This window comes from Palaemon carinicauda, chromosome 3 (genome assembly GCF_036898095.1).
Source record: "Palaemon carinicauda isolate YSFRI2023 chromosome 3, ASM3689809v2, whole genome shotgun sequence".
NCBI classification, from domain to species: Eukaryota; Metazoa; Arthropoda; class Malacostraca; order Decapoda; family Palaemonidae; genus Palaemon; species Palaemon carinicauda.
Window position 1 is genome coordinate 45,817,881 of NC_090727.1, and position 13,614 is coordinate 45,831,494.

The window sequence follows — 13,614 nt, forward strand, 5'->3', positions numbered from 1 at the left end:
CATCAAAGGATATTTCCTCCTCAAAGCAAAGTTCCTTTTTCTATCCATCTTCCAGAGTCCAACTACTTGATCCTTGCAACTGAGCCAGTACTCTATCCAATAATGTAGCCTTGTACCTCTACATCAAAGGATATTTCCTCCTCAAAGCAAAGTTCCATTTTCTCTCAATCTTGCAGAGTCTAACTACTTGATCCTTGCAACTGAGCCAGTACTCTATCCAATAATGTAGCCTTGTACCTCTACATCAAAGGATATTTCCTCCTCAAAGCAAAGTTCCATTTTCTCTCCATCTTGCAGAGTCCAACTACTTGGACCTTGCAACTGAGCCAGTACTTTATCCTATAATATAGCCTTGTACCTCTACATCAAAGGATATTTCCTCCTCAAAACAAAGTTCCTTTTACTGTCCATCTTCCTTAGTCCAACTACTTGATCCTTGCAACTGAGCCAGTAATTTATCCTATAATATAGCCTTGTACCTCCACATCAAAGGATATTTCCTCCTCAAAGCAAAGTTCCATTTTCTCTCCATCTTGCAGAGTCAAACTACTTGATCCTTGCAACTGAGCCAGTACTTTATCCTATAATATAGCCCTCTACATAAAAGGATATTTCCCCCTCAAAACAAAGTTCCTTTTTCTGTCCATCTTCTAGAGTCAAATTACTTGATCCTTGCAACTGAGCCAGTACTCTATCCTATAATGTAGCCTTGTACCTCTACATCAAAGGATATTTCCTCCTCAAAGCAAAGTTCCATTTTCTCTCCATCTTGCAGAGTCCAACTACTTGATCCTTTCAACTGAGCCAGTACTCTATACTATAATGTAGCCTTGTACCTCTAAATCAAAGAATTTTTACTCCTCAAAACAAAGTTCCATTTTCTCTCCCTCTTCCATAGTCCAACTACTTCATCCTTGCAACTGAGCCAGTACTTCATCCTATAATGTAGCCTTGTACCTCTACATCAACGGATATTTCCTCCTCAAAGCAAAGTTCCTTTTTCTGTTCATCTTCTAGAGTCAAATTACTTGATCCTTGCAACTGAGCCAGTACTTTATCCTATAATATAGCCTTGTACCTCTACATCGAAGGATATTTCCTCCTCAAAGCAAAGTTCCTTTTTTTGTCCATCTTCTAGAGTCAAATTACTTGATCCTTGCAACTGAGCCAGTACTTTATCCTATAATGTAGCCTTGTACCTCTTCATCAAAGGATATTTCCTCCTCAAAGCAAAGTTTCCTTTTCTCTCCCTCTTACAGAGTCCAACTACTTGATCCTTGCAACTGAGCCAGTATTTTATCCTATAATATAGCCTTGTACCTCTACATCAAAGGATATTTCCTCCTCAAAACAAAGTTCCTTTTTCTCCCCATCTTCCTTAGTCCAACTACTTGATCTTTGCAACTGAGCCAGTACTTTATCCTAGAATGTAGCCTTGTACCTCTACATCAAAGGATATTTCCTCCTCAAAACAAAGTTCCTTTTTCTGTCCATCTTGCAGAATCCAACTACTTGATCCTTTCAACTGAGCCAGTACTCCATCCTATAATATAGCCCTGTACCTCTACATCAAAGGATATTTCCTCCTCAAAGCAAAGTTCCCTTTTCTCTCCATCCTGCAGAGTCCAACTACTTGATCCTTTCAATTGAGCCAGTACTCTATCCTATAATGTAGCCTTGTACCTCAACATCAAAGGATATTTCCTCCTCAAAGCAAAGTTCCCTTTTCTCTCCATCTTCCAGAGTCCAACTACTTGATCCTTGCAACTAAGCTAGTACTTTATCCTATAATGTAGCCTTGTACCTCTACATCAAAGGATAGTTCCTCCTCAAAATAAAGTTCCTTTTTTCTTCCATCTTCCAGAGTCCAACTACTTGATCCTTGCAACTGAGCCAGTACTTTAACCTATAATGTAGCTTTGTACCTCTACATCAATAGATATTTGCTCCTCAAAACAAAGTTCCCTTTTCTCTCCATCCTGCAGAGTCCAACTACGTGATCCTTGCAATTGAGCCAGTACTTTATCCTATAATGTAGCCTTGTACCTCTAAATCAAAGGATATTTCCTCCTCAAAGCAAAGTTTCCTTTTCTCTCCATCCTGCAGAGTCCAACTACTTGATCCTTTCAACTGAGCCAGTACTCTGTCCTATAATGTAGCCTTGTACCTCTACATCATAGGATATTTCCTCCTCAAAACAAAGTTCCCTTTTCTCTCCATCTTCCAGAGTCCAACTACTTGATCCTTGCAACTGAGCCAGTACTTTATCCTATAATGTAGCCTTGTACCTCTACAACAAGGGATATTTCCTCCTCAAAGCAAAGTTCCCTTTTTTCTCCATCTTGCAGAGTCCAACTACTTGATCCTTTCAACTGAGCCAGTACTCTATCCTATAATGTAGCCTTGTACCTCTACATTAAAGGATATTTACTCCTCAAAACAAAGTTCCCTTTTCTCTCCATCTTCCAGAGTCCAACTACTTGATCCTTTCAACTGAGCCAGTACTCTATCCTATAATGTAGCCTTGTACCTCTACATTAAAGGATATTTACTCCTCAAAACAAAGTTCCCTTTTCTCTCCATCTTCCAGAGTCCAACTACTTGATCCTTGCAACTGAGCCAGTACTTTATCCTATAATGTAGCCTTGTACCTCTACATCAAAGGATATTTCCTCCTCAAAGCAAAGTTCCCTTTTTTCTCCATCTTGCGGAGTCCAACTACTTGATCCTTGCAACTGAGCCAGTACTCTATCCTATAATGTAGCCTTGTACCTCTATATCAAAGGATATTTCCTCCTCAAAGCAAAGTTCCCTTTTCTCTCCATCTTGCAGAGTCCAACTACTTGATCCTTTCAACTGAGCCAGTACTCTATCCTATAATGTAGCCTTGTACCTCTACATCAAAGGATATTTCCTCCTCAAAACAAAGTTCCTTTTCTCTCTCCATCTTCCAGAGTCCAACTACTTGATCCTTGCAACTGAGCCAGTACTTTAACCTATAATGTAGCCTTGTACCTCTACATCAAAGGATATTTCCTCCTCAAAGCAAAGTTCCCTTTTCTCTCCCTCTTGCAGAGTCCAACCACTAGATCCTTGCAACTGAGCCAGTACTCTATCCTATAATGTAGCCTTGTACCTCTACATTAAAGGATATTTACTCCTCAAAACAAAGTTCCCTTTTCTCTCCATCTTCCAGAGTCCAACTACTTGATCTTTGCAACCGAGTCAGTACTCTTTCCTATAATGTAGCCTTGTACCTCTACATCAAAGGATATTTCCTGCTCAAAACAAAGTTCCCTTTTCTCTCCATCTTCCATAGTCCAACTACTTGATTCTTACAACTGAGACAGTATTTTATCCTATAATGTAGCCTTGTACCTCTACATCAAAGGATATTTCCTCCTCAAAAAAAAAAGTTCCTTTTTCTGTCCATCTCTCCGAGTCCAACTACTTGATCTTTGCAACTGAGCCAGTACCTTATCCTATAATGTAGCCTTGTACCTCTACATCAAAGGATATTTCCTCCTCAAAACAAAGTTCCTTTTTCTCTCCATCTTCCAGAGTCCAACTACTTTATCTTTGCAACTGAGCCAGTACCTTATCCTATAATATAGCCTTGTACCTCTACATCAAAGGATATTTCCTCCTCAAAGCAAAGTTCCCTTTTATCTCCATCTTCCATAGTCCAATTACTTGATCCTTGTACCTGTGCCAGTATTTTATCATATGATGTAGCCTTGTACCTCTACATCAAAGGATATTTCCTCCTCAAAGCAAAGTTCCATTTTCTCTCCCTCTTCCATAGTCCAACTACTTGATCCTTGCAACCGAGCCAGTACTTTATCCTATAATGTAGCCTTGTACCTCTACTTCAAAGGATATTTCCTCCTCAAAGCAAAGTTCCATTTTCTCTCCATCTTCCATAGTCCAACTACTTGATCCTTGCAACTGAGCCAGTACTTTATCCTATAATATAGCCTTGTACCTCTACATCAAAGGATATTTCCTCCTCAAAGCAAAGATCCATTTTCCCTCCATCTTGCAGAGTCAAACTACTTGATCCTTGCAACTGAGCCAGTACTTTATCGTATAATATAGCCCTCTACATAAAAGGATATTTCCCCCTCAAACCAAAGTTCCTTTTTCTGTCCATCTTCTAGAGTAAAATTACTTGATCCTTGCCACTGAGCCAGTACTCTATCCTATAATATAGCCTTGTACCTCTACATCAAAGGATATTTACTCCTCAAAACAAAGTTCAATTTTCTCTCCCTCTTCCATAGTCCAACTACTTGATCCTCGCAACTGAGCCTGTACTTTGTCCTATAATGTAGCCTTGTACCTCTACATCAAAGGATATTTCCTCCTCAAAGCAAAGTTCCTTTTTCTGTCCATCTTCTGGAGTCAAATTACTTGATCCTTGCAACTGAGCCAGTACTTTATCCTATAATGTAGCCTTGTACCTCAACATCGAAGGATATTTCCTCCTCAAAGCAAAGTTCTTTTTTTTTGTCCATCTTCTAGAGTCAAATTACTTGATCCTTGCAACCGAGCCAGTACTTTATCCTATAATGTAGCCTTGTACCTCTACATCAAAGGATATTTCCTCCTCAAAGCAAAGTTTCCTTTTCTCTCCCTCTTACAGAGTCCAACTACTTGATCCTTGCAACTGAGCCAGTACTTTATCCTATAATATAGCCTTGTACCTCTACATCAAAGGATATTTCTTCCTCAAAACAAAGTTCCTTTTTCTGTCCATCTTCTTTAGTCCAACTACTTGATCCTTGCAACTGAGCCAGTACTTTATCCTATAATGTAGCCTTGTACCTCTACATCAAAGGATATTTCCTCCTCAAAAAAAAGGTCCTTTTTCTGTCCATCTTGCAGAATCCAACTACTCGATCCTTTCAACTGAGCCAGTAAACTATCCTATAATGTAGCCTTGTACCTCTACATCAAAGGATATTTCCTCCTCAAAACAAAGTTCCCTTTTCTCTCCATCTTCCAGAGTCCAACTACTTGATCCTTGCAACTGAGCCAGTACTTTATCCTATAATTTAGCCTTGTACCTCTACATCAAAGGATATTTCCTCCTCAAAACAAAGTTCTCTTTTCTCTCCATCTTCCAGAGTCCAACTACTTGATACTTTCAACTGAGCCAGTACTCTATCCTATAATGTAGCCTTGTACCTCTATATCAAAGGATATTTACTCCTCAAAACAAAGTTCCCTTTTCTCTCCATCTTCCATAGTCCAACTACTTGATCCTTGCAACCGAGCCAGTACTCTATCCTATAATGTAGCCTTGTACCTCTAAATCAAAGTATATTTCCTCCTAAAAACAAAGTTTCCCTTTCTCTCCATCTTCCAGAGTCCAACTACTTGATCCTTGCAACTGAGCCAGTACTTTAACCTAAAATGTAGCCTTGTACCTCTACATCAAAGGATATTTCCTCCTCAAAAAAAGTTCCTTTTTCTCTCCATCTTTCCGTGTCCAACTACTTGATCTTTGCAACTGAGCCAGTACCTTATCCTATAATGTAGCCTTGTACCTCTACATCAAAGGATATTTCCTCCTCAAAACAAAGTTCCTTTTTCTCTCCATCTTCCAGAGTCCAACTACCTGATCCTTGCAACTGAGCCAGTACCTTATCCTATAATATAGCCTTGTACCTCTACATCAAAGGATATTTCCTCCTCAAAGCAAAGTTCCCTTTTATCTCCATCTTCCATAGGCCAACTACTTAATCCTTGTAACTGTACCAGTACTTTATCCTATGGTGTAGCCTTGTACCTCTACATCAAAGGATATTTCCTCCTCAAAGCAAAGTTCCATTTTCTCTCCCTCTTCCATAGTCCAACTACCTGATCCTTGCAACTGAGCCAGTACTTTATACTATAATGTAGCCTTGTACCTCTACATCAAAGGATATTTCCTCCTCAAGGCAAAGTTCCCTTTTCTCTCCATCTTGCAGAGTCCAACTACTTGATCCTTTCAACTGAGCCAGTACTTTATCCTATAAGAGAGCCTTGTACCTCTACATCAAAGGATATTTACTCCTCAAAACAAAGTTCCATTTTCTCTCCCTCTTCCATAGTCGAACTACTTGATCCTTGCAACTGAGCCTGTACTTTATCCTATAATGTAGCCTTGTACATCTACATCAAAGGATATTTCCTCCTCAAAGGAAAGTTCCTTTTTCTGTCCATCTTCTAGAGTCAAATTACTTGATCCTTGCAACTGAGCCAGTACTTTATCCTATAATGTAGCCTTGTACCTCTACATCAAAGGATATTTCCTCCTCAAAGCAAAGTTCCCTTTTCTCTCCCTCTTACAGAGTCCAACTACTTGATCTTTGCAACTGAGCCAGAACTTTATCCTATAATGTAGCCTTGTACCTCTACATCAAAGGATATTTCCTCCTCAAAACAAAGTTCCTTTTTCTGTCCATCTTGCAGAATCCAACTACTTGATCCTTTCAACTGAGCCAGTTCTCTATCCTATAATGTAGCCTTGTACCTCCACATCAAAGGATATTTCCTCCTCAAAGCAAAGTTCCCTTTTCTCTCCATCCTGCAGAGTCCAACCACTTGATCCTTTCAACTGAGCCAGTACTCTATCCTATAATGTAGCCTTTTACCTCTACATCAAAGGATATTTCCTCTTCAAAGCAAAGTTCCCTTTTCTCTCCATCTTCCAGAGTCCAACTACTTGATCCTTGCAACTAAGCTAGTACTTTATCCCATAATGTAGCCTTGTACCTCTACATCAAAGGATAGTTCCTCCTCAAAACAAAGTTCCCTTTTCTGTCCATCTTCCAGAATCCAACTACTTGATCCTTGCAACTGAGCCAGTACTTTAACCTATAATGTAGCCTTGTACCTCTACATCATCGGATATTTCCTCCTCAAAAAAAATTTCCCTTTTCTCTCCATCCTGCAGAGTCCAACTACTTGATCCTTGCAATTGAGCCAGTACTTTATCCTATAATGTAGCCTTGTACCTCTACATCAAAGGATATTTCCTCCTCAAAGCAAAGTTTCCTTTTCTCTCCATCCTGCAGAGTCCAACTACTTGATCCTTTCAACTGAGCCAGTACTCTATCCTATAATGTAGCCTTGTACCTCTACATCAAAGGATATTTCCTCCTCAAAACAAAGTTCCCTTTTCTCTCCATCTTCCAGAGTCCAACTACTTGATCCTTGCAACTGAGCCAGTACTTTATCCTATAATGTAGCCTTGTACCTCTACATCAAAGGATATTTCCTCCTCAAAGCAAAGTTTCCTTTTCTCTCCATCTTACAGAGTCCAACTACTTGATACTTTCAACTGAGCCAGTACTCTATCCTATAATGTAGCCTTGTACCTCTACATCAAAAGATATTTACTCCTCAAAACAAAGTTCCCTTTTCTCTCCATCTTCCAGAGTCCAACTCCTTGATCCTTGCAACTGAGCCAGTACTCTATCCTATAATGTAGCCTTGTACCTCTACATCAAAGGATATTTCCTCCTCAAAACAAAGTTCCCTTTTCTCTCCATCTTCCAGAGTCCAACTACTTGATCCTTGCAACTGAGCCAGTACTTTATCCTATAATGTAGCCTTGTACCTCTACATCAAAGAATATTTCCTTCTCAAAACAAAGTTCCCTTTTCTCCCCATCCTGCAGAGTCCAACTACTTGATTCTTCCAACTGAGACAGTATTTTATCCTATAATGTAGCCTTGTACCTCTACATCAAAGGATATTTCCTCCTCAAAACAAAGTTCCCTTTTCTCTCCATCTGCCAGAGTCCAACTACTTGATCCTTGCAACTGAGCCAGTACTCTATCCTATAATGTAGCCTTGTACCTCTACATCAAAGGATATTTCCTCCTCAAAACAAAGTTCCTTTTTCTCTCCATCTTCCAGAGTCCAAGTACTTGATCCTTGCAACTGAGCCAGTACTTTATCCTATAATGTAGCCTTGTACCTCTACATCAAAGGATATTTCCTCCTCAAAGCTAAGTTCCATTTTCTCTCCCTCTTCCATAGTCCAACTACTTGATCCTCGCAACTGAGCCTGTACTTTGTCCTATAATGTAGCCTTGTACCTCTACATCAAAGGATATTTCCTCCTCAAAGCAAAGTTCCTTTTTCTGTCCATCTTCTGGAGTCAAATTACTTGATCCTTGCAACTGAGCCAGTACTTTATCCTATAATGTAGCCTTGTACCTCAACATCGAAGGATATTTCCTCCTCAAAGCAAAGTTCTTTTTTTTGTCCATCTTCTAGAGTCAAATTACTTGATCCTTGCAACCGAGCCAGTACTTTATCCTATAATGTAGCCTTGTACCTCTACATCAAAGGATATTTCCTCCTCAAAGCAAAGTTTCCTTTTCTCTTCCTCTTACAGAGTCCAACTACTTGATCCTTGCAACTGAGCCAGTACTTTATCCTATAATATAGCCTTGTACCTCTACATCAAAGGATATTTCTTCCTCAAAACAAAGTTCCTTTTTCTGTCCATCTTCTTTAGTCCAACTACTTGATCCTTGCAACTGAGCCAGTACTTTATCCTATAATGTAGCCTTGTACCTCTACATCAAAGGATATTTCCTCCTCAAAAAAAAGTTCCTTTTTCTGTCCATCTTGCAGAATCCAACTACTCGATCCTTTCAACTGAGCCAGTAAACTATCCTATAATGTAGCCTTGTACCTCTACATCAAAGGATATTTCCTCCTCAAAACAAAGTTCCCTTTTCTCTCCATCTTCCTGAGTCCAACTACTTGATCCTTGCAACTGAGCCAGTACTTTATCCTATAATGTAGCCTTGTACCTCTACATCAAAGGATATTTCCTCCTCAAAACAAAGTTCCCTTTTCTCTCCATCTTCCAGAGTCCAACTACTTGATACTTTCAACTGAGCCAGTACTCTATCCTATAATGTAGCCTTGTACCTCTATATCAAAGGATATTTACTCCTCAAAACAAAGTTCCCTTTTCTCTCCATCTTCCATAGTCCAACTACTTGATCCTTGCAACCGAGCCAGTACTCTATCCTATAATGTAGCCTTGTACCTCTAAATCAAAGGATATTTCCTCCTAAAAACAAAGTTCCCCTTTCTCTCCATCTTCCAGAGTCCAACTACTTGATCCTTGCAACTGAGCCAGTACTTTAACCTAAAATGTAGCCTTGTACCTCTACATCAAAGGATATTTCCTCCTCGTACCTCTACATCAAAGGATATTTCCTCCTCAAAAAAAGTTCCTTTTTCTGTCCATCTTTCCGTGTCCAACTACTTGATCTTTGCAACTGAGCCAGTACCTTATCCTATAATATAGCCTTGTACCTCTACATCAAAGGATATTTCCTCCTCAAAGCAAAGTTCCCTTTTATCTCCATCTTCCATAGGCCAACTACTTAATCCTTGTAACTGTACCAGTACTTTATCCTATGGTGTAGCCTTGTGCCTCTACATCAAAGGATATTTCCTCCTCAAAACAAAGTTCCTTTTTCTCTCCATCTTCCAGAGTCCAACTACCTGATCCTTGCAACTGAGCCAGTACCTTATCCTATAATATAGCCTTGTACCTCTACATCCAATGATATTTCCTCCTCAAAGCAAAGTTCCCTTTTATCTCCATCTTCCATAGGCCAACTACTTAATCCTTGTAACTGTACCAGTACTTTATCCTATGGTGTAGCCTTGTGCCTCTACATCAAAGGATATTTCCTCCTCAAAGCAAAGTTCCATTTTCTTTCCCTCTTCCATAGTCCAACTACCTGATCCTTGCAACTGAGCCAGTACTTTATACTATAATGTAGCCTTGTACCTCTACATCAAAGGATATTTCCTCCTCAAGGCAAAGTTCCCTTTTCTCTCCATCTTCCAGAGTCCAACTACTTGATCCTTTCAACTGAGCCAGTACTTTATCCTATAAAAGAGCCTTGTACCTCTACATCAAAGGATATTTACTCCTCAAAACAAAGTTCCATTTTCTCTCCCTCTTCCATAGTCGAACTACTTGATCCTTGCAACTGAGCCTGTACTTTATCCTATAATGTAGCCTTGTACATCTACATCAAAGGATATTTCCTCCTCAAAGGAAAGTTCCTTTTTCTGTCCATCTTCTAGAGTCAAATTACTTGATCCTTGCAACTGAGCCAGTATTTTATCCTATAATGTAGCCTTGTACCTCTACATCAAAGGATATTTCCTCCTCAAAGCAAAGTTCCCTTTTCTCTCCCTCTTACAGAGTCCAACTACCTGATCTTTGCAACTGAGCCAGAACTTTATCCTATAATGTAGCCTTGTACCTCTACATCAAAGGATATTTCCTCCTCAAAACAAAGTTCCTTTTTCTGTCCATCTTGCAGAATCCAACTATTTGATCCTTTCAACTGAGCCAGTTCTCTATCCTATAATGTAGCCTTGTACCTCCACATCAAAGGATATTTCCTCCTCAAAGCAAAGTTCCCTTTTCTCTCCATCCTGCAGAGTCCAACCACTTGATCCTTTCAACTGAGCCAGTACTCTATCCTATAATGTAGCCTTTTACCTCTACATCAAAGGATATTTCCTCTTCAAAGCAAAGTTCCCTTTTCTCTCCATCTTCCAGAGTCCAACTACTTGATCCTTGCAATTAAGCTAGTACTTTATCCCATAATGTAGCCTTGTACCTCTACATCAAAGGATAGTTCCTCCTCAAAACAAAGTTCCCTTTTCTGTCCATCTTCCAGAATCCAACTACTTGATCCTTGCAACTGAGCCAGTACTTTAACCTATAATGTAGCCTTGTACCTCTACATCATCGGATATTTCCTCCTCAAAAAAAATTTCCCTTTTCTCTCCATCCTGCAGAGTCCAACTACTTGATCCTTGCAATTGAGCCAGTACTTTATCCTATAATGTAGCCTTGTACCTCTACATCAAAGGATATTTCCTCCTCAAAGCAAAGTTTCCTTTTCCCTCCATCCTGCAGAGTCCAACTACTTGATCCTTTCAACTGAGCCAGTACTCTATACTATAATGTAGCCTTGTACCTCTACATCAAAGGATATTTCCTCCTCAAAACAAAGTTCCCTTTTCTCTCCATCTTCCAGAGTCCAACTACTTGATCCTTGCAACTGAGCCAGTACTTTATCCTATAATGTAGCCTTGTACCTCTACATCAAAGGATATTTCCTCCTCAAAGCAAAGTTTCCTTTTCTCTCCATCTTACAGAGTCCAACTACTTGATACTTTCAACTGAGCCAGTACTCTATCCTATAATGTAGCCTTGTACCTCTACATCAAAAGATATTTACTCCTCAAAACAAAGTTCCCTTTTCTCTCCATCTTCCAGAGTCCAACTCCTTGATCCTTGCAACTGAGCTAGTACTCTATCCTATAATATAGCCTTGTACCTCTACATCAAAGGATATTTCCTCCTCAAAACAAAGTTCCCTTTTCTCTCCATCTTCCAGAGTCCAACTACTTGATCCTTGCAACTGAGCCAGTACTTTATCCTATAATGTAGCCTTGTACCTCTACATCAAAGAATATTTCCTCCTCAAAACAAAGTTCCCTTTTCTCCCCATCATGCAGAGTCCAACTACTTGATTCTTCCAACTGAGACAGTATTTTATCCTATAATGTAGCCTTGTACCTCTACATCAAAGGATATTTCCTCCTCAAAACAAAGTTCCCTTTTCTCTCCATCTTCCAGAGTCCAACTACTTGATCCTTGCAACTGAGCCAGTACTCTATCCTATAATGTAGCCTTGTACCTCTACATCAAAGGATATTTCCTCCTCAAAGCAAAGTTCCCTTTTTTCTCCATCTTGCAGAGTCCAACTACTTGATCCTTTCAACTGAGCCAGTACTCTATCCTATAATGTAGCCTTGTACCTCTACATCAAAGGATATTTCCTCCTTAAAACAAAGTTCCTTTTTCTCTCCATCTTCCAGAGTCCAAGTACTTGATCCTTGCAACTGAGCCAGTACTTTATCCTATAATGTAGCCTTGTACCTCTACATCAAAGGATATTTCCTCCTCAAAGCAAAGTTCCATTTTCTCTCCATCTTGCAGAGTCTAACCACTAGATCCTTTCAACTGAGCCAGTACTCTATCCTATAATGTAGCCTTGTACCTCTACATCAAAGGATATTTACTCCTCAAAACAATGTTCCCTTTTATCTCCATCTTCCAGAGTCCAACTACTTGATCCTTGCAACCGAGCCAGTACTCTATCCTATAATGTAGCCTTATACCTCTACATCAAAGGATATTTCCTCTTCAAAACAAAGTTCCCTTTTCTCTCCATCTTCCATAGTCCAACTACTTGATTCTTCCAACTGAGACAGTATTTTATCCTATAATGTAGCCTTGTACCTCTACATCAAAGGATATTTCCTCCTCAAAAAAAAGTTCCTTTTTCTGTCCATCTTTCCGAGTCCAACTACTTGATCTTTGCAACTGAGCCAGTACCTTATCCTATAATGTAGCCTTGTACATCTACATCAAAGGATATTTCCTCCTCAAAACAAAGTTCCTTTTTCTCTCCATCTTCCAGAGTCCAACTACCTGATCCTTGCAACTGAGCCAGTACCTTATCCTATAATATAGCCTTGTACCTCTACATCAAAGGATATTTCCTCCTCAAAGCAAAGTTCCCTTTTATCTCCATCTTCCAGAGTCTAACTACTTGATCCTTGTAACTGTGCCAGTACTTTATCCTATGGTGTAGCCTTGTACCTCTACATCAAAGGATATTTCCTCCTAAAAACAAAGTTCCCCTTTCTCTCCATCTTCCAGAGTCCAACTACTTGATCCTTGCAACTGAGCCAGTACTTTAACCTAAAATGTAGCCTTGTACCTCTACATCAAAGGATATTTCCTCCTCAAAAAAAGTTCCTTTTTCTGTCCATCTTTCCGTGTCCAACTACTTGATCTTTGCAACTGAGCCAGTACCTTATCCTATAATATAGCCTTGTACCTCTACATCAAAGGATATTTCCTCCTCAAAGCAAAGTTCCCTTTTATCTCCATCTTCCATAGGCCAACTACTTAATCCTTGTAACTGTACCAGTACTTTATCCTATGGTGTAGCCTTGTGCCTCTACATCAAAGGATATTTCCTCCTCAAAACAAAGTTCCTTTTTCTCTCCATCTTCCAGAGTCCAACTACCTGATCCTTGCAACTGAGCCAGTACCTTATCCTATAATATAGCCTTGTACCTCTACATCAAAGGATATTTCCTCCTCAAAGCAAAGTTCCCTTTTATCTCCATCTTCCATAGGCCAACTACTTAATCCTTGTAACTGTACCAGTACTTTATCCTATGGTGTAGCCTTGTGCCTCTACATCAAAGGATATTTCCTCCTCAAAGCAAAGTTCCATTTTCTTTCCCTCTTCCATAGTCCAACTACCTGATCCTTGCAACTGAGCCAGTACTTTATACTATAATGTAGCCTTGTACCTCTACATCAAAGGATATTTCCTCCTCAAGGCAAAGTTCCCTTTTTTCTCCATCTTCCAGAGTCCAACTACTTGATCCTTTCAACTGAGCCAGTACTTTATCCTATAAGAGAGCCTTGTACCTCTACATCAAAGGATATTTACTCCTCAAAACAAAGTTCCATTTTCT

General features: G+C 39.6%; 1 protein-coding gene across 1 annotated transcript in view; it reads right to left on the bottom strand.

The window, feature by feature from the left end:
• LOC137631719 (flagellar attachment zone protein 1-like) overlaps window positions 1–13,614 on the bottom strand; it is a 116,465-nt gene that overhangs the window by 41,032 nt on the left and 61,819 nt on the right. The gene's annotated exons all lie outside the window — the stretch shown is intronic.